Here is a 22,069-nt window from a genome sequence, read left to right as displayed (position 1 = left end):
TGAAAAAAGAAATAAGAACATTATTATTAATAACAGCCCCCCAAATGGGGTAGGTAAGTTTAAACCGCAATCCCATGTTGCTCCTCATGTTGTGTGACTAGATACTTAATTCTCGTGTTTCGCCATGCTGAGCTACGGAGAACAACACACTACTTACTAATAGTGTCAAACCCTTGCTGAAACACAAGGCGCTGGTATTCCAGTGCGTGATATTAAAAACATGTGCACATCGTGACTGTGGCGTGGACATGACTAACAATACACAAACTAACAAATAACACAGATAAAGACATACTTTTTAAGAAGCAATGCTGTGCTTCATGGTCTTATTGGGGGGGTCTTTTTCTATTTCACTTTACCTCACTTTAGGTCACCATCGGAGTGGTACACACAGGGCTGGGACCCTGTGTTTGTCCTGAAGAAGAGCATTGGGGAAGCTTGAAACATGTTGACATTTACTAGGGACCCCTAACTGATTATAGATAGGCCCCGCAGCGGATTGAGATGGCCCCTATGATGAAGCATGTCACCGTGGGGAAACCCTGGTGAGTGAGGGGACTCAAGAAAGCAGATTTCTCCTTTCTAACAGATTTTCCAACTCTGATTGAGCGAAAATCCATTCTTTTTCTGCTAGGTTCCTATCCGACATCTCGGATTTTGTAGGTCTACTATTGCATCAGGAGGGTGGACTTAGCATTTCCCTCTGATCCCCCTGTTTTTGATTTTCAGGATTGAAAGGCTTGCCTTAGGGGTGACATAGGTTTAAAGTGTAGTGACTTCCGATATAAGAAAACTTAAGTCTGTCGTAAGTGGTGCTAGCACCTACTTACACATGCTTCAATGGCAGGCCTGTAGTCATAGTTAAGTGGTCTCTTTTGGGTGGCATAATACATGCTGCAGCCCATGCGAGACCCCTGGTGTACCATATACTAGGTACTTACAGGGGTACACCAGTATCCAATTGTGGAGGTACAGAAGTACTTACCATGTCAAATTTAGGGATGAAGCACAGTGACTGAGGTCCTGATTAACATGATCCCAGTCAGACTAGTCAAAATAAATACTGACACCAATAAAAAGTGGGGGTAACTATGAAAGCAAATCCTACTTTCCTACAGACAGTGTCTCACCACCATTAATAATGTTCATTTTGCGGGCGTGCCAGAGAGCTGGTACACAAGATGGCCACACCTCAGTGAGGCTTCAGGGGTCGGAGGACAAATCCTGACATGTGGTCTTCTTGAGGCATTGTGGCCGTGTCTTAGCGATGTGGACTGTATACTGCTGGGCAATACTGACAAACATGCATCAAACTGGAAACGAGGAATCTAGATGGCAAACAGCTAATGCTGTGATTTGAGGCACACAAGAGCTCCCGTGCGACCAGTACAGACCCCAGTACTGCTGCGGGACAATTAATCTCATCAGATACGGAAACAGAAGATGAAGCAGATTTAATTACCTCTCCTTTGTGCGATGCAAGGTAGCCTGGTATCGATAGTTCAGAATGGATGCGCTGGGCTCTAGGATGGACACAATCTCACACAAGTTGGAGAGCCACGATACCCAACTGCAAGAAGCTGAGCAAGGTACATTGAACACCGAAGATAAGGTTGCAGCAGAGTGCAAATCCTTTCTTAACAAGGATAACGTGTTCAAGGTGATTGCCGCCAAAAATGAAGATTTGTGTGGTGTTTTTCAAATTCATTTTGTAATTTTATAACAGAAAACACACAACAGTGCAGTCTTGTACATCTCAGCAAACAGGAGTGGTTTGTTACACTGCTCGAGTGGAAACTCTGGAATGTGTGGTTCAGTGGCTTGTGTGAGTGGGAATATTGTTGAATGGTCCCATTTAATACTCAATCTGGAATACCATTCATTTTTAATATATTCACAGATGAATGGTGCTAACTGCTTCTCCGGGTTCCGTACATAATGCACGATATCATCCTGATTGAGTGATATAGCAAGTGGGCGTTGGAAAAAACATAGTGCAGCTGCTGCATGTCTCTCCCTAATCACACACATCTGAAAGAGACACATTAGTGATAGATTCCTTACCTTAGAAAATCCCCAGGCGTCAGACGGGATCCAGAAAGTTTTTGCTTAGCAGTACCACTGCGCGTCAGTAGTTGGAGTCCTGCTGCTCTGTGTCTGTCACTGGAATCGTCAGTGCCGAGATGATGTCACAGAGAGTACTTAGGCGCCACCCATCCGCACTGACGTCAGTTCTTTCTTTTTCCACGCCAGAAAGCGCAGATCCGGATTGAGCACGTACCTTGGTCACTTTTTGACCACTATTTTCAGACTTTTGTCTCCTCACTTTTTTCCTGGTGCACGTAGGGATGCCCGGCTTTAAGTCTTCTGGGGCCTGTCGACTAAATATGTCGGTGGCAGACCCCCATGACGTTTGCCTCTACTGCCTGGAGACCGATCACGACTCCTGGGACTGCCGTGACTGTCGTGCCATGGCCCCCAAGGCCTTGCGGGAGCGGCGCCGGAAGTTGCTGGAGGTCCAGCATTCCCCACGTCGCCGCTCCAGGTCTAGGGGCCATTCCCGGGACCGCTCGCGGGACCGGAACCGTCACTCCTCGGACTACAAGTCTTCACCTTCGGATTCCGGTAAGGGTCGCCATAAAAAGTAGTCGAAGAAGCGTGTTCGCTGTCCGACGTCCCCCTGTCGCTCCTCGGAGGTGGACGAGGGGGACAGGGGCCTCGCCCCTGCGGCTTCTCCTGAGACTGGGACTCTCATGGCCTACCCGCCATACCCGGCTCCGTCGGCGACTCCCGAACAGATGCAAGAGTTCCTTGCTGCCTTGGACCTTTACAGGCCTTGGGCCCCCGCCGGCGCACCTTAGGGCCCGCGGTCCCGTGTCCAGATCCTGCTGGCCCGGCGGCTCTGCCACCGGCTCCAGCCAAAGCAAAACCAAAGGGGATGATGGACGGAGTGTTGAACATTGCAAACACTCACCCCCATGATCTGGGTTTAATCCATCATCATTCTTTAGTTCACTCCGCCACCCCAGTTCAGACATGGCCATGTGCAAATCAGTATGACCCTGTGCCTCATGGGAACAGTCCAGCCCAAACTGCCAAGCCATGTCTTCCCTGTACTGGAAACAAGCATCCTGGGACCGGTTTCTGGCTAATCAGCCGTCATCAGCCAGGCTAGCTTGAATCCAGTGGCAAAGTGAGCAAGGGACCCACGTCTGGGCATACCCTGCCAACTTCGGGCGAACAAAGCAAAACCAAAGGGGATGATGGACGGAGTGTTGAACATTCACCCCCAGTCAACTGATCTTGGTTTAATCCATCATCATTCTTTAGCTCTCCAGCCCTGGCGCCACAGGGTCCTGCACCGCTAACTCCGGCCCCGGCGCCACGAGGTGCGGCGTTGCAGCTCCTGCCCTGCGCCACCCTCGGCTCCACACCGGTGCCACCCTCTGCTCCACCCCCGGCACCTCACTGGGTGCCGTTTATCCCACCTTTACCCCGGTTTCCCGACCATTTTGTTCCGACCTGGGATCCACATTGGGAGAGGGCGCCTGTCCAGCCCCGGCCGACGCCGTTCTCACCGCTGTTCCCGATGCCGTTTGTCCCCTCTCCGGCTCCGCTGCCGCGACCGGCCCCCTCTACGGCAGAGGCGGACGACGACTGGGAAGGGTCCAAGGACCCGCTTGCTCGGCAATAGGACTCCGAATAAGATTGGGTGGACAACTTAGAGGATGCGGACGACCTCGATGTCTCCTCTGACCCGGGGTTCGCCTCTCCCTCACCTACGATGGAAGAGGGTGCCTCCCACACGATGGTGCTCCATCGGGCTGCTGAGGCCCTCAACCTTGACCTCCCCACAGTGGCCCTCAAGACCAACCTCCTCACCGAGGTGCTCCAGACAGCGTCTACTTCTTTGGAGCCGCTGCTTCCCTTTAATTACGTCCTCTTGGGCACTTGGTCGAGGCCAGCCACGGGTGCCCCGGTGGACAAAAAACGTCGCCAGACGCCACTGACGGGCGCCTGGTGACCCCGCTTTCTTGACCACTCTACCCTATGCTTGAGAGCCTGGTCATTCAAGCCTCAGTGTCGCAGAGTGTCTTTCCCACTGCCCCACCAGATAAGGACTCGAAGAGGCTGGACCAATTTGGGAAGAGGTTGTTCTCTTCAGCCAGCCTGGGGCTGCGGTCGGTGAACACCGCCTGCTTGTTGGGCCGCTACTCCCACACGGTGTGGAATGCCGTTGCGCAGGTGTTGCCCCAGTGTCCTGAGGATGTGCAGGCTGTCCTTTCTCAGGCAATTGCTGAGGGCAAGGATGCGGCCAAGTTCGCCATTCCGTGTGGGGTGGACACCGCCGACTCATTGGTCTATGCGATTTCTACAACTGTGGTGCTGCGGTGCCACGCCTGGTTGCGTTCGACTGGGTTCTCGCCCGATGTCCAGGGCTCTCTCATGGACATGCCTTTTGATGGCACCCGACTGTTTGGCGACAGGGCTGACAGTGCACTGGTGCGCTTTAAGGACTCGCGGTATACGGTCAAGTCCTTGGGTCTGTCTACTAAGAACACGGCCACTCCTGGTTTTTGTTCCTTTCGTGGCCAGGGTCGAGGCACCCAGGCACGCCCATCCACCAGGCCTGTGCAGAACCAGAACCAGCTCCAGGGCGGTCACGGTTTCCGCAGGGGCGAGGCGGGGAACCAGCGTGCGGGTCCGTCCACCTCCCGCTGCATCCGCCTCCAAGCCCTACTAATCTGATCTTCAGGGAGCACCCCCACGCCAGTGGGTGACAGAATCCACCACCACCTCCCCCCGCTGGCGCAAGATTACATCAGACAAGTGGGTGCTGCAGATAATCTGCCAAGGTTACTCCCTTCCCTTTCAGTTCCCCCCAGCAATGCCACCTCGATGTCACCGCATGTCGGGGGATCATTTGGTTCCTCTCCGACAGGAAATCGCGGCCCTCTTGGTCAAGGGGGCCATCGAGTGTGTTCCTGGGCCAGAAGTAGGGAGTGGTTGTTATTCCCACTACTTTCTGGTCCCCAAGAAGGACAGAGGGGGTCTGCGTCCTATCACGCCCCTCCACCATGCCTGTGCAGAACCAGAACCAGCCCCAGGGTGGTCGCGGTTTCCGCAGGGGCGAAGCGGGGAACCAGCGTGCGGGTCCGTCCACCTCCACCCCCGCTGCATCCGCCTCCAAGCCCTCCTAATCTGATCTTCAGGGAGCACCCCATGCCAGTGTGTGGCAGAATACACCACCACCTCCCCCTGCTGGCGCAAGATTACATCAGACAAGTAGGTGCTGCAGATAATCTGCCAAGGTTACTCCCTTCCCTTTCAGTCCCCCCCCCCAGCAATGCCACCTCGATGTCACTGCATGTCGGGGTATCATTTGGTTCCTCTCCGACAGGAAGTCACGGCCCTCTTGGTCAAGGGGGCCATCGAGTGTGTTCCTGGGCCAGAAGTAGGGAGTGGTTGTTATTCCCACTACTTTCTGGTCTCCAAGAAGGACAGAGGGGGTCTGCGTCCTATCATGGACCTTCGGGACATCAATCGCTTCCTCCGGATGGAGAAGTTCAAGATGCTAACTCTGGTTCAGGTCTTGGCGGCCCTCGACCCTGGAGACTGGATGGTAGCGTTGGACTTGCAGGATGCATATTTTCACATCCTCGTCCTGCCGGCCCACCAGCGTTACCTGCGGTTCATGCTAGGCCAGGAGCATTTTCAGTTTACTGTACAACCCTTCGGCCTTACCAGCGCCCCTCGGGTGATCACGAAAGTCATGGCGGTGGTCGCAGCTCATCTGCGCAGGTCAGGGGTATCAGTCTTCCCCTACCTCGACGATTGGTTGTTGAAGGAGGGCTTGCCCAGGCAGTCGCAATCACCTTCAGACTATGGCCGACCTCCTGCATTTGCTGGGTTTCTCCATCAACGTGCCACAGTTGCACCTTAGTCCCTCTGAGAAGCTCCCCTTCATCGGATCGGTTCTGGATTTGACGCAAAGGCTGTGGATCCTCTTTCTGCCCCTCTTTCTGAAGTTCTTCTGTTTCTTCTGTCTTTGGCCCAGCAGGGCTCTGCTCTGGGCACTATCAAAGGCTATCTTTCTGCCATCTCCGCCTTTCTGAGGCTTCCTGATCAGCCTTCTCTTTTTAAATCCCTGGTTGTTAACTGTTTCCTCAAAGGCATTGCACACATGTTTCCTCCCGTGCCTTTCATAATGCCTCAGTGGGACTTGAATCTTGTCTTGACTTACCTGATGTGCGCTCCCTTTGAGCCTCTTCATAACTGTCCCTTACGTCTTCTCACCTTAAAGACTGCTTAACTGGTAGCTATCACTTCTGCCAGAAGAGTGAGCGAGCTCCAGTCTCTTTCTTCTAAACCTCCTTTCCTCTCTGTTCATCCAGACAAGGTGGTTTTAAGGACCCGTCCTTCTTTCCCCCAAAGGTTGTCACGCCCTTCCACATCGGGCAGACTATCACTTTGCCCACCTTCTTTCCACCTCCGCATCCTTCCAGGGAAGAGGAGAGGCTCCACCTTCTGGACCCAAAACGTGCCCTTGCTTTCTATCTGCAGCGTACACAACAGTTCCGAGTGGATGATCAACTCTTTGTTGGTTACGTGGGCGCCAAAAAAGGTCGGGCTGTGCACAAACGGACCATTTCCCGGTGGGTCGTTCTGTGCATCAAAGCATGTTACTCCTTGGCCAAGAAGGAGCCTCCTGTGGGGCTGCGTGCCCATTCGACCAGGGCAACTGCAGCCACTGCTGCCTTGGGACGTGGCGTTCCCTTGCAGGACATTTGTCAGGCAGCTACGTGGGCCTCGCTGCACACGTTTACAAAGTAGTACTGCCTTGACAGTCAGGTTCGGAGAGACAGCTTCTTTGACTGTTCTGTGCTCCGTGACTTTCTGGTGTATTCCTGTTTGCAGACCCACCTCCGGGGTTGGTTTTGCTGGGGTATCTATTCTAAGGTAGGAATCCATCACTAACGTATCTCTTTCAGATGCACAAGTTACTACTTGTGTATGTCTGTAAGAGACACTAGTTAGTGATAGATTCCTTACCGCCCCACCCGTCCTCCCCGTTCTGTGAACTGATTATTAGGGTCAAGGTCATCCCTTTTAGGGCCTAGTTTTCTGCACCAATGGTCACTATGTTGCATGGCTCTGCGTTCCTGGCGCAGAAAGTCGTTTACAAAACTGACGTCAACGCTCATGGGTGGAGCCTAAGTACTCTCCGTGATGTCATCTTGGCGCTGACCACTCCAGTGACGGACATGGAGCCGCAGGACGCCACCTACTGACGCACAGGGGTACTGCTAAGCAAAAACGTTTCCATCTGACTCCTGGGGATATTCTAAGGTAAGAAATCTATCACCAACTAATGTTTCTTCAGATATATCGTTACACAAGTAGTAACTTGTGCATCAGTGGCTCTAAGGCGAGGGCAAATAGGATCGGTGATAAGATGCATTCCTGCCTTCTCCCCCTACATATCTGGACTGAGGTGGAAACATTACCATTAATCCTTATCCTTGCCACTTAGTCAGTGTATAATAGGCATATCCACCGCAAGAATGCTTGTGGCATTCCCATACGATGAAGTACTGTGAAAATATATTCCCACTCTATAGAATCAAAAACCTTAACAGTATCTAATAACACAGTTTCTGCCTTAAGCGTTGGCTCAAGTTGGTGTAAAACTGCAAACAGTGACCGCAGATTGTGCAAGGTCAAGGGCTATTATTTTCACCAGTATTTGGGTGTTGATGTTCTAGTGATAGTGGTCTAGAGGATTCACAGTGCGCTGGATTCTTCTGTGGTTTCAACAGCATTATTAAGGCTTCACGGAGTGCCTGGGGCAGCATTTGTTTTTAAATGCTTCTATATACATAGCATGGAGGTATGGTGCTAATAAGTCAATATATTTCTTTTAGAATACGCTAGGAATTCCGTCCAAATTTAATGTATTGCCATTCAACAAGGTGCGTATCGCTTCTTTCACCTCCTCGGTCATGATAGTCTGGAGTAGAAATTCCCTCTCTCCCAGGTCGAGCAATGCTAGTCTCATATCATCTAGATATGCTGTACTGTCTGTAGCCATGGCAGCTACGCACGACTCATATAGGTGGGAGTAGAAGTCGACAAATTGCTTCTTAATGGCTGGGGTGTCCTGATGCATACTCCCATATTGGGACTTTATCTCCACAATATGTGCTTGTGTCTTGGGTTCTTTTATCTTAGATGCCAATGAACAAAACAGCCCTCCACCCCCCCCCTAGGAACTTGCTAGCCATCATCTAGACATGTGTTTCACTTCTTGCTCTGCTGTTTCAGTATATTCAGTGAAAAGCCCCTCAATCTCTGCTAATGTGCTCGGGTCAGGGTGTAGTTCATAGCAACTCTCTAAAAAAGTTGCAATTTTCTCTGTATATTTTTTAGTTGAGAGCGAAGTGATCTCAATACACCTGCCTGAAGTCACATACACTCTCCTTGAATAGTGTTTTTTTTTTTGGGGGGGGGGGGGGGGGACTTTTTTATTGGTATTAATATCAGGACAAAATACATTCACTTGATACACATACATGGGTGTAAGCATAACTCCAGGACGCGACATTACACATTTCAACAACACCCAATTTGGCACAGATGCTGCAACTGGCCCCTGCTCATTGTCGTCCCACTTTTCTTGCCTATTAGTCAGACACATTGTTCGCCTCCAGTTCAGGTGGATCGCAAATATAACCTCTAAACTTGTTCCACGCTCCCCAGACTTTTCCCCATTTCCGTGGACAGCCGCGGTGGATAAAGACTGCCCTCTCCGCTACCATGGCCTCATCCATAACTTTGCACCAATTCCGGAGTGTAGGCAGTTCCCCTGACCCCCACAGCGCAGCGATATTGCGTTTGGCAAAAGTCAATCCTAATGTCACCCAATTCTGCATCAGGTGGATAAGATCGTTGGGTTCCCACAACGCTAACAGGCATCGTCTTGGTTACAGTAACAATGATATTTCTACCGTCTGTGATATGGTGCGCATCACCTTAGCCCAGAAGACTGCTATTTGCGTACATTGCCACAGGGTGTGAAAAAATGTGCCCTCCTCCCCACAATATTGTAAACAAAACTGATGTTGAGCCTTCCCTATTTTGTGGAGGGTGGACCTGGTGTAGTATGACGATGCAGCACCTTTAACTGCACTAACCTTAATCGTGAGGGTATGGCAGCTTCTCTCGGAGATGATAATGCCTCCTGCCATTCCGGATCCTCAAAGTCTCCCAGGTCCTGGGACCATTTTTGTTGTAGCGTTGTCATCGGGTCTGGCAGGTTATTAACTAATTTACGATATGTGAAAGATGTGGCCCTTTTGTACATATGGTCCGTCAGTAGTCTATCCTCCAGAGGAGTAGCCTCTGGTATGACGGCGCCAGATGATAAGATTGTCTGTAGCGTGTGCCGAATTTGCATATATTTAAACTTGTCCGTCGGCGCCAGTTCATATTGGGCCCTCAAATGTTCAAATTTGACTACCTCCCCCTTTTTCCAAAGATCGCCCACTGGATATACCTACGACGTTCCAAGCCGTAAACCCTTTACTATTTCTAAGGCGCCCAAGTTGCCACGAATCCCAGAGAGGCATCATCGGTGTTATAATCCCTGTGCATTTTAATCTGGCCTGCGCCCTGTACCATATGTCAACCGTGTGTGCTGTTGGGCCAATCAGGGAGGGTGGTCTACGCTTGCTATATAATGCCAATAGTATGCCATCTTCTCCCAGCACCTGCCTATCTGCTTGAAAAGCTGGATCGGTCTGGGAGGCATGTATCCACTGATTAATTATTTTAAGGTGAGCTGCCCAATAAGACAGTTGTATATTGGGGAGGGCTATCCCCCCATCATACCAGCTTCGTACTAGTTTATCTTGCGCATTGCGCGCTGGCTTATTCCCCCATAACAAGCTACAGACTTAAGCCGTTTACCAAGACACATAAAAATCAGGGGAGTGTCATCATTTTAAAAAGCGCTGCCTTACCCAGCAGTGTCAGCGGGAGGTTTCACCAATATGTTGTGTCCTGCTTAACCTGGTCCAGCGGGGGACTTCGATTTTTTTGATAAAAGTCATCAATGTCAGGTGTCACATAAATGCCCAAGTACCCAAAGGCCTCAGTGGTGATCCGCAGCGGGCAATTCCCGGGGAGCAATGGCGGCGGACATCGTAGGACATACAGGACCGACTTAGACCAATGAATGGTATACCCTGACACCCGACCAAAGTTTTCGAACACATCTAGGAGTACTATAATCAACCGTCTAGGGGATGTGAGGTATAGTAGCACATCATCCGCATATAAGAAAATGCGGTCTTTCCCAACTCTGTGTCCATCGGAGCCCACGGATCTGTGGTTCCCATCTGATCCACGCCGCAAGCGGTACAAGGACCAAGGCGAACAACAATTTGGATAATGGACATCCCTGGCGCGTACCCCCCGAAAGCGGGAAGTCCCTAGAGATATGACCGTTGGCCACGACATGCGCCAGTGGGTTGGAGTACAGCAGGTCTATCCAAGCACAGAACTTTGGACCAAAGCCCAGATGTCGAAGAACCGCGAAAAGATAAGGCCATTCCACTACATTGAATGCCATACGCGCATCTAATGAAAGGATGACTGCTGGCTCTTGGATGTAGGACTGACTCGCCAATACTGCATGCAATTGCCGTAAATTAAGAGCTGTGCTCCTTTGTGGCATGACCCTGATTGATCTGGGTGAATTAAGGTCGTGAGGTGAGGGGTTAAGCTCGTCGCCAGAAGCTTGGCAAGAATTTTGGCTTCAGCGTTAATCATCGATATTGGGCGGTAGGAGGAGTAGCCCTCGGGAGGCTTCCCCGGTTTATGGATAGTTACTATAGTGGCCAGTCGCCGATCTCATGGCAGTTCCCCTGCCTCGAGACTTTCATGAAACATATTTAGCAGGTAGGGGGCCGTCAAATCAGCAGTCTTTTTATAAAGTTCGATAGGGATTCCATTAGGCCCCACCACTTTTCCAGAGTGCAGAGAGCCGATGCCCTGCAGGTCAGCAATGGAGAGGTCAGCCTCAAGCAGTATGGCCGCCTCCGGCTATAACTTAGGCATATTGATATCTTTAATGTAGTCCTGAGCCTCATCTATCGATAAGACTGAGCGCGAGGCATAGGCTTGCTCAAAATAGTCGGACAACGTAGCTACTATGTCTTGTGGAGCAGTCACCAAGGAATCATTCGGAGTTTGCAATTGCGCAATCGTTCTATTCGCCCGTTCCTTCCAATCTAGCCAGGCTAACAATTTACCGCCTTATTACCAAGCCCGTACACCCTATGACGAGTGGCCTGAAGCCGCGCTTTAACCATCTTTTTCTGATAATCCAAAAATTTGCGCTGCTTAAGACGCACACTCTGACAGGTCTGAGTCAAGGGGTGTTCTGCATGATGATCAGTGGCCCTAATAAGTTCAGACTCCAAGGTGTTCAGCACTGCCTGTTCCCCCCGTTTATGTCCCATGATCGATGCGATAGCTTGCCCACGTATGACCGCTTTATAAGCCTCCCGTAAGATACTGGATGACTAAACCGATGAGACATTTTCTTGGAAGTATTGCTGGGTTGCCCTAGCGATGTCTTTCAATACCTTTGGTATAAGCAGATATCTAGGATATATGGGATATATGCGCCACCGTATTTTGTGGTGATTCGTGTATGTCATTACTATCGGAGGATGCTCCACCACACAAGTCAAGCAGTCAGCTGAGGTTAGAAAATAGTACATTTGTGAAAGGTTATTCTGTACTCTACACTGGAAAGTGTATTGTTGTGTGGCGGGGTGCCGATACCTCCTGTATCTGTAAGTCCTAAGGCATCTATTAACCCTCGTGTTCGGGTAGTATTTGTCATGTTCACTTTGGGGGGGTATCTGTCCAGGGTGCCGTCCATGCTATCATTGAAGTCTCCTCCAATTAACATCTCTCCCGCAGGGAGAGCAAGTAAAAAGGCAGTAAGTGCAGGGTGAGCTATTGCATGGAGAGCTGGGGGTATGTATACTGAAACAATGTTAAAAGCCTTCCCCTCCCACTGACAAGTGATAGCTGTGAAGCGGCCTTGTTCATCCGTCCGAGTCTGCTGAATTATCCGCATAAACTGTTTTTTAACCAGAATGTCCACACCCCTGGAACCTAATGAGAATTCGGAGTGCGCCACCATTTTATACCCCCACCGATCCAGTGCCTTACACGCAGGGCCCACCAAATGTGTCTCCTGCAACAGGGCCACTGCAGGTGCACAAAGCTTTAGGTATTGCATTACCAACCCTCTCTTTATCTTCTCCCCTAACCCATGTACGGTCCATGTAAGTAGTGTCAGTGGGGTTACCAGGGTTAGTGGGGTCGTAGTCAAATTATAGACGCGGAGGCCTTGCACCATCTCTTGTGTCATAGATAGTGTATAGCGGTATCAAAACAGCAATGCAGTATGCTTCAGGAATGCTAACAGCCCCTTGAGTCATTACAGTTGTCCTTCTAAATTGTACCATAAACATGACGGATTCAAAACTACCCGCCTCCCCAACCAAGCAGAGTGCTCAATACCCTGTTGTCGGGGGGAGAATGAATGTCCATAACCCTATTCAGTCTAGATGTTTCGCAGTCTCTTCCCCATTCCTCCCCCTCCGAACGAGCAGTTCCATAGCGATGAAGGATGCAGTGTTCTTATCGGGAGAGGTTCAAGAGTCAGCAAAACCATAAATACAAAAATTTGTGAGAGGAAGCAGCAGAGTTCCAGGCATAGTTTTACTCACATTCCTCATTCACAGCGTGCTCTCTGCACCTAGTATCAGTGTCTCCTGATCTTCCAGGCCGACCGGCCTTCCACCACCTCTCCAGCCATTCCCGCACCTCTTCTGGCGTTGCAAAAAACCACGCCTTACCTTCGGCTTCCACCCTCCGCTTGGCTGGAAACAGCATGGAGTATTTAATTCCACGGTCCCGTAGAGTTTTCTTAACATATATAAACCCCCTCCGCTGTTTCGTGACTGCTGCAGTGTAGTCCAGAAAAATCTTGATTACCGCATTATCCATTCGCAACGGTGGAGCAGTATGTGCGGCCTGTAGTATCGCATCTCTATCGCGAAAATAAACAATACGGGCCAAAATGGGTTGCAGAGGTGCCCCCGGTTTAGGCCTACCCCCAGGGACTCGATGAGCCAGCTCAACAGAAAAATAGTTGGACAGACCTCACTGCTGAAGGTGGTTCGTGATCAGATCCTCCACGAATAAGTCAAGGGCTGGACCCACTGACCGTTCCTGCACACCAATAAGGCGGATGTTGTCTCGTCGTGACCGTCCCTCCTGATCCTCCAGTTTCGCGGCTAGTATTTTATTATCCACCATAAGTTGATGCACGTGCTTCTTGAGGGTGGTTGTATCTGATGTCAGCTCTGCTGTAGTAGTTTCGACCTCCGACATTTTCGTGGACATTTTATTCAAATCTGCTCGGATTAAAGCGAGGTCTACCGCAAGAGTCCCAATCCGCATGACCACCTTATTCAGAGTCATCATGATGTCCTGCAGGGTCACTTCTTGCGCCTCGCCTGCACTCGCGCCATATGTTGATGAGGCATCCTTGTCCGTTGCTTCTGTTTGCACTTTTGTATATGCATAATTTTCTAATTTCGACTGGTTGGAACCCTTTGCATTCCTACCACTCATTGTGTCAATCTGAAGGTGCACGTGCCCAGTCTGGGGGCAGGGACGCCACCCATCGCTGCCTGCCACCCACGCGGCCTGTCGGTGTTCGCGCCTCCACTTACCCCCTCAGCACTTTATAGAACCTTGGGAATGTTGTTTGCACGCAGTCCTCTGGCACAAAATACCTGTGAATGCACCACAATGTCACAATGCCGAATGGAGCCTGAAAAATGGTGCCCGGCACCGCGTCCCACACTACTGAAGAATGCGTGACCGTTAGGGTTGCTGCGAGTAGGCAGTGCAATCTGCGTGCTCACAGTCCCGGGCTTTAGGTACGGAGATGTGCAGCAAAAGAAAGGATAGCAGTCAGCAACGGTACAATTCTACCCCCGCTCCTGACCGCAGCCTGCTGAGTGGGGCGCCGGCTTTAATCCTCAACAGTCGAAGAACACACACCACAATGTATATGTCAGCGTTACCCTTTTATATTAGGTGTGCCCTCACTATGCCACACGTTGTACCCCGCTTCCTTCCAGTCTAGGCAGTATTAAGTCAGGGCTTTATCTATTGATAATCACTCGGGAGCCGCAGCCATTCAATCCTCTTCTCACCACCTGGCCCCGGCAGTATCCGTGGACCCCCCAGCTGCAGTCGGTGTTGAGACCTCGGCACTCACCGGTGAAAATACGTCGGGCTCACACAGGATATCGGCGGACACCGCAGGCCAGGAGGGAGAGTGCACCGTGTCCAACGATGTCTGTCGCTGATCGCCTCCCGCCTCCTCCTCTGCTCGGCCAACACGCTAATCAGGCTCTGCCGCCCAGGCTCCAAACTCGAGCCACCTCAGCTCACGGACAGGGGAGGGAAAGGCGGACGGATAAGTATGCGGATCGACAGGGTTGATTTAGGGATTACAGAGCCTCCTAGGCTGCGGCCATTTCCATCGGCTGCTAGCCACGCTCCCTTGCATAGTGATTTTGAACGCTTCACATAGTGTTCCAATCACCGCCACAGAGCCATAATTTTCCTGAAAGTATTCTACAATCGCCTTTCTTATACCGTCCCTAAAAACAGGGTCCAGCAAGGAGGCGGCTTGAAATCGCCATTGGAATGGTGTGTATGCATGTGTAGGGATGGCAAGTTCAAATAAGATTGGCGCATGGTCTGGCAATGACCTGGGTAGATGTTTTTCTTCCATGGTTCATGTACACACCTCACGTGACACCAACCAGTAATCTAAGAGAGACCATGTGTTGTGTACAGATGAAATAAATGTCCCTTGTCTGGTGTGAGGGTGGGGTACCCTCCATATATCTACAATTCCATACTCTTTTATATTTTGTTAAATTACTGGTGCTGACTGTTTGCTGTACCAGTCCATGGAGGCAGACCGGTCTAATGCGGGCTCTAAATACGTATTAATAATGCCCCCCAGATTACCACCGTAGGATGCATTTCATTCAGGCATCCCCAGATTCTGATATATAACTCTGGGTCATCAACATTGGACTAATCACAAATTGACCCAGTCCTAAAGGCAAATAATTAATGTAGAACTGTAAACAGCTATAGATTGTCAAATGATCGTTCTAATCATACCTCTAATTATAGAGAATGTTACTCTGTTTCAGTCTATTCCCTTAAGTAAAAGGTAGCCAGTCTCTGATAAACAAGTAACCAGACAACACAGTACAGACATCCACTAGAAGGACAACATTTGAAAAAAGTGTGAATAGCTAGATGACACCTCACGGGCGCACCACCAATGGGACCCCTGGTTGGTACTCACCAGGATGGCCCTGTTCTCATCATCGGTGTCAAATAGTTTAACGTAAACGTGTCCAAAAAACCCAAAGGAAAGAGTAAGACAGTGAATGGTGCAGTGTACGCAAAACTTATATGTGACAAGGACTAACAACGTTCAACAAATAACACACAAGATACTGCGCAACAAGATACAACAACCTTTTTACTCATATTTTCTTGTTGCTTACAGTAAACATGTAATATTAAAAGGAGGGGTACGAATACTACCTATCGATTCGTACTCATTTCACAGCCGACATGTTTCATTGCCTTAGGTATTTTATCAGGCAATTTCTTCAGGGCAAACAAAAATTAGGGTGTCACTGCCAGCGATACTGTGCTTTAAATGCTGTAAATCAAGAATAAACATATATATATATATGTAAAAGACTGCCGGTAGCTTTACTGCGAAGTTAACACTACATTGTATCCATGCATTGCACCTAGTAATAGACAATAATGCTGATTACCTGGGAGGCACCTTTAGCTTTCATACCGTTACCAATATGGCTATATAAAATCCTGGACCCACTTCCAAACGGTAAGTATGGTCTTGCCTCCCTTCTATTTTAATCTAACGGAAAAAAATGAAGCGAGGGGAGGGCGCCATACGGGCGCACGTTAGAGTCAGCCTTTCTAATCTCACCGTATCAAAGTTCTATTGTCCGGGAGCAGCGCGTTTACCAGTGGAGGGGCTTCATTAGGCGTCTTCTCAGCACCGGAGCGCCGAGTGAATGACGCGCGGTCTATTTACCTTTACCGGCGTCAATGCCGGTTGGCTCTGATTGGGCCGGACTGTCATGTGTGCAGCTCACTTCTGATTGGTCCCAAAAATCACATGGCTATTCTAGCCATCGAGTGCGGACTTCTACTTATATTTACACTTCGTATTCTATTTACATTTAATTTACAGGCCATCAATGGTTGCGTTTTCTATGTCGGAAGGGGCATGATTAAAATCAAACGTGCTCCTAACGACAAGGGGCATGTACAACACGTGACGGGCATTCCATTGAATAAAGCGGGCGCCATCTTGGAACGGTACTGCTTAACATTAGTAGGTTATGGCTGTACACAGTGTGGGTGCAAACATAATGTCCCTTGATTATAACATATTAATTGTCAACCACCAAGCTCATTGTATATTTCTCAGTGAGCCGCTGTTTCCATGAGGTGAGCCAAATCATTAAGAGCTATAACCCCTCATGTCAGTTCCAGCTGTTAGTATCTGGTGTGATAGTTTACGTGAACACCTTACAGCATCTGAAATAAGGGAGAACGTAAACTAGATATTTTCAATATTTTCAATATAATATGTGTGCCATCGGACTTTAGATTGTTGAGCCAAGGAACAACTATATCATCTTAACTTATTCCATTCCAGTAATTCATTTAGTCCTTGCTGTTCGCTAGATTCCTGGTATATCCAGCGTGCTTCTTTAGTTGCCAGGCGCTTTTCCATAGACTGCGCCTCGCCCACCACTCTTTCCAGAACCACCCAAGTAAAGGAGTGTTTATTGCGATGACAATGTTGCACTAGCTTTGTAGTCAGTCTGCCCTGTCGTATCGTACTTAGGTGCTCTTGGATCCGGAGCTTGATTTTACGTGTCGTTAGGCCGATGTACTCAAGGCCGCACTCACAACTCAATCTATAGACTACATTCGTAGTGTTACAATTGCTGAAATGGTTCAGCGTCCATATCTTTCCGGATTTTAGCAAAATGGTGTTGCATTTGCTCGTAAGATGGCACACCGAACAATTTCCACAGGGATAATGGCCATTTGGTACCGTTGTTGTTTCTAACGGTTTTTTCTCTATCATCCTGGTATGGACCAATTTGTCCTTTAGATTGGGGGCCCTTCGGAAAGCAAAACGGGGTGGCGGCATCTTGTGATCTTGCGTACTCAGGATCGGCCAATGTTTTCTGATAGCTTGTCGAATCTTCGAGGCCAGCGGGTCAAAGGTCATGACCACTGGTAGACACTCTGATTTTTCTTTTCTGTGTGATTCTAAGAGTGCTGTCCTAGGTGTATTCAAAGCCCTTTTGTTCGCTTGACGAATTACTTTACATGGATAGTTCCGGGCTTGTAACCTGCTACTTAGATCTTTGGCTTGTTCCTTATAGACCTCAGTCGTAGAGCAATTCCTTCTATACCTCATGAATTGGCCCACTGGGAGATTGTCCCTGAGTGCCCTGGGGTGATAAGATTGATAAGCCAGTAGCGAGTTTCTATCTGTGGGTTTTTGGTGCACACTAGTAGCAAACTTTCCCTCAGAAGCCTCGATATCCAAATCAAGGTACACTGCACTTGTGTGATGGTATTTCCACGTGAAACGCAGACTCCTGTCCTGCGTGTTTAGCCAATTGAGAAACTGGAGGAGAGAATCTTCTTCTCCTGACCAGATGAGGAGCACGTCATCGATATAACGTCTCCACAGACGTAGATGGTCTTTGAAAGGATTGTTGTCTGATTCGATGACGTGCTCCTCAAACTGCCCCACATAAATACATGCCACACTCGGTGCCATCGTAGCCCCCATTGATGTTCCCGTCACTTGGAGGAAGAGCTCGTTTTTGTAGCCAAAGAAATTTCGTGTAAGGGCCAATTCCACACATTGTAAGATAAAACTCTGTGGCGCATCATAAAACCATTCTTGCTTTCTGAGCGCTTTGGCTGTTGCTACTAGGGCCGCTTCTTGAGGGATACACGAGTATAACGACTCGATGTCTACAGTAACGATATACTCAGTAGCTGGGTTGTAAGTCATGGAGTCTAGGACATTTAAAATATCCGTAGTGTCTTTGACGTAAGAGGCTTGGGTTATTACCGATTCGCGTAGATAGTAGTCTGCGAATTGGGACAAGGGTTCCAGAATTGACTGGATACCCGACACAATAGGCCTGCCAGGGGGAGGCCTGGCAGGCTTATGTATTTTTGGGAGGATATAAAAGGCCGGAGTCCTCGGGTTGGTGTTAATGAGGAACTCCGCCTCTTTTGCACTTATCCATTTCTTTTCCTTCGCATTGGCGACAAGTTTTGTGATAATATCCTTCAATTCAGGAGTAGGGTCTCTAGCGAGAGGTTGGTAATTAGTTCTGACATCTAGGAGTCTTCGTACCTCCGCTTCGTAGTCGGACGTATTTAAAATCACGATTGGGCCGCCCTTGTCCGCGCTCTTGATGGTTATCTTGTCGTTATTCTGGAGGGATTTAATGGAGTCCCAATTTTCTTTCGTCATGTTTTTGAAACCCATAGATTTGTTCTTGTTTTCTATGTCTCTAATCTCTTCCAAGACTTTAGCTTCAAACACTGCGGTTTCTGGGCCGAGCGTTGCATTAGGGGGGCAGAAAGTGGAGGGTTTTCTTAAGTTGGAATTAAAACCTCTGTTTTCTTCAAGTGGTTGCTTACAAAAGAATTTTTTAAGTTCAATTCTGCGCATTGTCTCGTGGAACTCGGTTCGGCATTTGAAAGCATCGTGGTTAGGTGTGGGCACAAAGCCTAATCCTTTATTTAGGACCTTCTCTTCCTCGGTAGTCAGATGGTAATCAGATAGATTCACTACGATGCTCTTCATAGTGGTTTCTTCCCTCTGCTCCGCGTCATTCGTGGTGAGGAGGTTCGCCATTGTTGTTGTTGTTGAGGTCGATTGCCCCGTCCTCTCCCTCTCCTTTGCTGTTGTTGGAATCCCGGGCCTTTGTTGGATGCTTGGCCCTGTTCTAAAAAATTCCTCAATAGGGTGTTTAAATCGGTGTTCACTGGTGCAGATTGGTTGAATCTCACTCTGCTGGTACTCGGGCCTGGTTCAGGTTCCTCTTCACTTGACGTGTTCGCAAACGACCAGTTGGTAGGTGTTCTTTTCTGCTGTTGGTACCTACTTCCCTTACCACTTCTGCTGCCACCAGTATGTGGTTGTTGTTCTTGGGCTGACTGGTAATATGAGTCGTTGGTATATGGGAAAGCCCACTCGTGTGTGTAGCGTTGGAGGTTACGTTGCAGGCCTCTGATTTTCTGTGTCACCATATATTGTTTATATTCCTCCAGATCTGTTTTGATCTTCTCTAGGTGTTCCTTGGCATCAACAAAGCTACTATCACGATTTATAGTTTCCTCTAATTCAGCAATTTCTTTCAGGACTTCTTCACTTAGGCGTTGCGCTGTACTAATTATGAGAATCAACCAGTCTCTGGTACACTTATTGGCGATATAACTCCAGTCACATCGGAATTGTTTATCGTCCAAAAAGATACGCGGTTCGATTCTAACTATGAGGCTGGCAGGGGAAGCTCCTGCTTGATAATATTCTGACATAAGAGCTCCATGTAAGGCAATCCTTATGTGCTTCTTTTTTAGGTTACTCAGTTTCTCCCATTCTTCCCTTACTTTATTAGACCCTGCCAAGGGATTGTCGCTAAAAAGGGAGGGACCTGATAGGATGGCTGCTATTTGTGCGTCTGAAAAAGCCAGGCAATTTTTATCCATTACAGACAATAGGTGCAATGCAAAAACGGCAGTATTTAATGATATACCAGCAAGGTTAAAGGTTAAAAATCAGAGAACACAAGTGAGGCTATTTATAGAGACTCTCACGGCTAAACTGCCGTACTCAGTATATCCAGATAATAGGAGTCAAGAGGGACATAAAGGACTAGGTCGCCCTCCACTCAGTCAAGCACTAATCACAAATTGACCCAGTCCTAAAGGCAAATAATTAATGTAGAACTGTAAACAGCTATAGATTGTCAAATGATCGTTCTAATCATACCTCTAATTATAGAGATTATTACTCTGTTTCAGTCTATTGCCTTAAGTAAAAGGTAGCCCGTCTCTGATAAACAAGTAACCAGACAACACAGTACAGACATCCACTAGAAGGACAACATTTGAAAAAAGTGTGAATAGCTAGATGACACCTCACGGGCGCACCACCAATGGGACCCCTGGTTGGTACTCACCAGGATGGCCCTGTTCTCATCATCGGTGTCAAATAGCTTAACGTAAACGTGTCCAAAAAACCCAAAGGAAAGAGGAAGACAGTGAACTTTGATACAGTGAGATTAGAAAGGCTGACTCTAACGTGCGCCCGTATGGCGCCCTCCCCTCTCTTCATTTTTTTCCGTTAGATGAAAATAGAAGGGAGGCAAGACCATACTTACCGTTTGGAAGTGGGTCCAGGATTTTATATAGCCATATTGGTAACGGTATGAAAGCTAAAGGTGCCTCCCAGGTAATCAGCATTATTGTCTATTACTAGGTGCAATGCATGGATACAATGTAGTGTTAACTTCGCAGTAAAGCTACCGGCAGTCTTTTACATATATATATGTATGTTTATTCTTGATTTACAGCATTTAAAGCACAGTATCGCTGGCAGTGACACCCTAATTTTCGTTTGCCCTGAAGAAATTGCCTGATAAAATACCTAAGGCAATGAAACATGTCGGCTGTGAGCTGAGTACGAATCGATAGGTAGTATTCGTACCCCTCCTTTTAATATTACATGTTTACTGTAAGCAACAAGAAAATATGAGTAAAAAGGTTGATGTATCTTGTTGCGCAGTATCTTGTGTGTTATATGTTGAACGTTGTTAGTCCTTGTCACATATAAGTTTTGCGTACACTGCACCATTCACTGTCTTCCTCTTTCCTTTGGGTTTTTTGGACACGTTTACGTTAAGCTATTTGACACCGATGATGAGAACAGGGCCATCCTGGTGAGTACCAACCAGGGGTCCCATTGGTGGTGCGCCCGTGGGGTGTCATCTAGCTATTCACACTTTTTTCAAATGTTGTCCTTCTAGTGGATGTTTGTACTGTGTTGTCTGGTTACTTGTTTATCAGAGACGGGCTACATTTTACTTAAGGCAATAGACTGAAACAGAGTAATAATCTCTATAATTAGAGGTATGATTAGAACGATCATTTGACAATCTATAGCTGTTTACAGTTCTACATTAATTATTTGCCTTTAGGACTGGGTCAATTTGTGATTAGTGCTTGACTGAGTGGAGGGCGACCTAGTCCTTTATGTCCCTCTTGACTCCTATTATCTGGATATACTGAGTACGGCAGTTTAGCCGTGAGAGTCTCTATAAATAGCCTCACTTGTGTTCTCTGATTTTTAACCTTTAACCTTGCTGGTATATCATTAAATACTGCCGTTTTTGCATTGCACCTATTGTCTGTAATGGATAAAAATTGCCTGGCTTTTTCAGACGCACAAATAGCAGCCATCCTATCAGGTCCCTCCCTTTTTAGCGACAATCCCTTGGCAGGGTCTAATAAAGTAAGGGAAGAATGGGAGAAACTGAGTAATCTAAAAAAGAAGCACATAAGGATTGCCTTACATGGAGCTCTTATGTCAGAATATTATCAAGCAGGAGCTTCCCCTGCCAGCCTCATAGTTAGAATCGAACCGCGTATCTTTTTGGACGATAAACAATTCCGATGTGACTGGAGTTATATCGCCAATAAGTGTACCAGAGACTGGTTGATTCTCATAATTAGTACAGCGCAACGCCTAAGTGAAGAAGTCCTGAAAGAAATTGCTGAATTAGAGGAA

Source organism: Lissotriton helveticus, chromosome 7 (assembly GCF_964261635.1).
Source record: "Lissotriton helveticus chromosome 7, aLisHel1.1, whole genome shotgun sequence".
NCBI lineage: Eukaryota > Metazoa > Chordata > Amphibia > Caudata > Salamandridae > Lissotriton > Lissotriton helveticus.
This window is presented reverse-complemented; position numbering follows the sequence as displayed.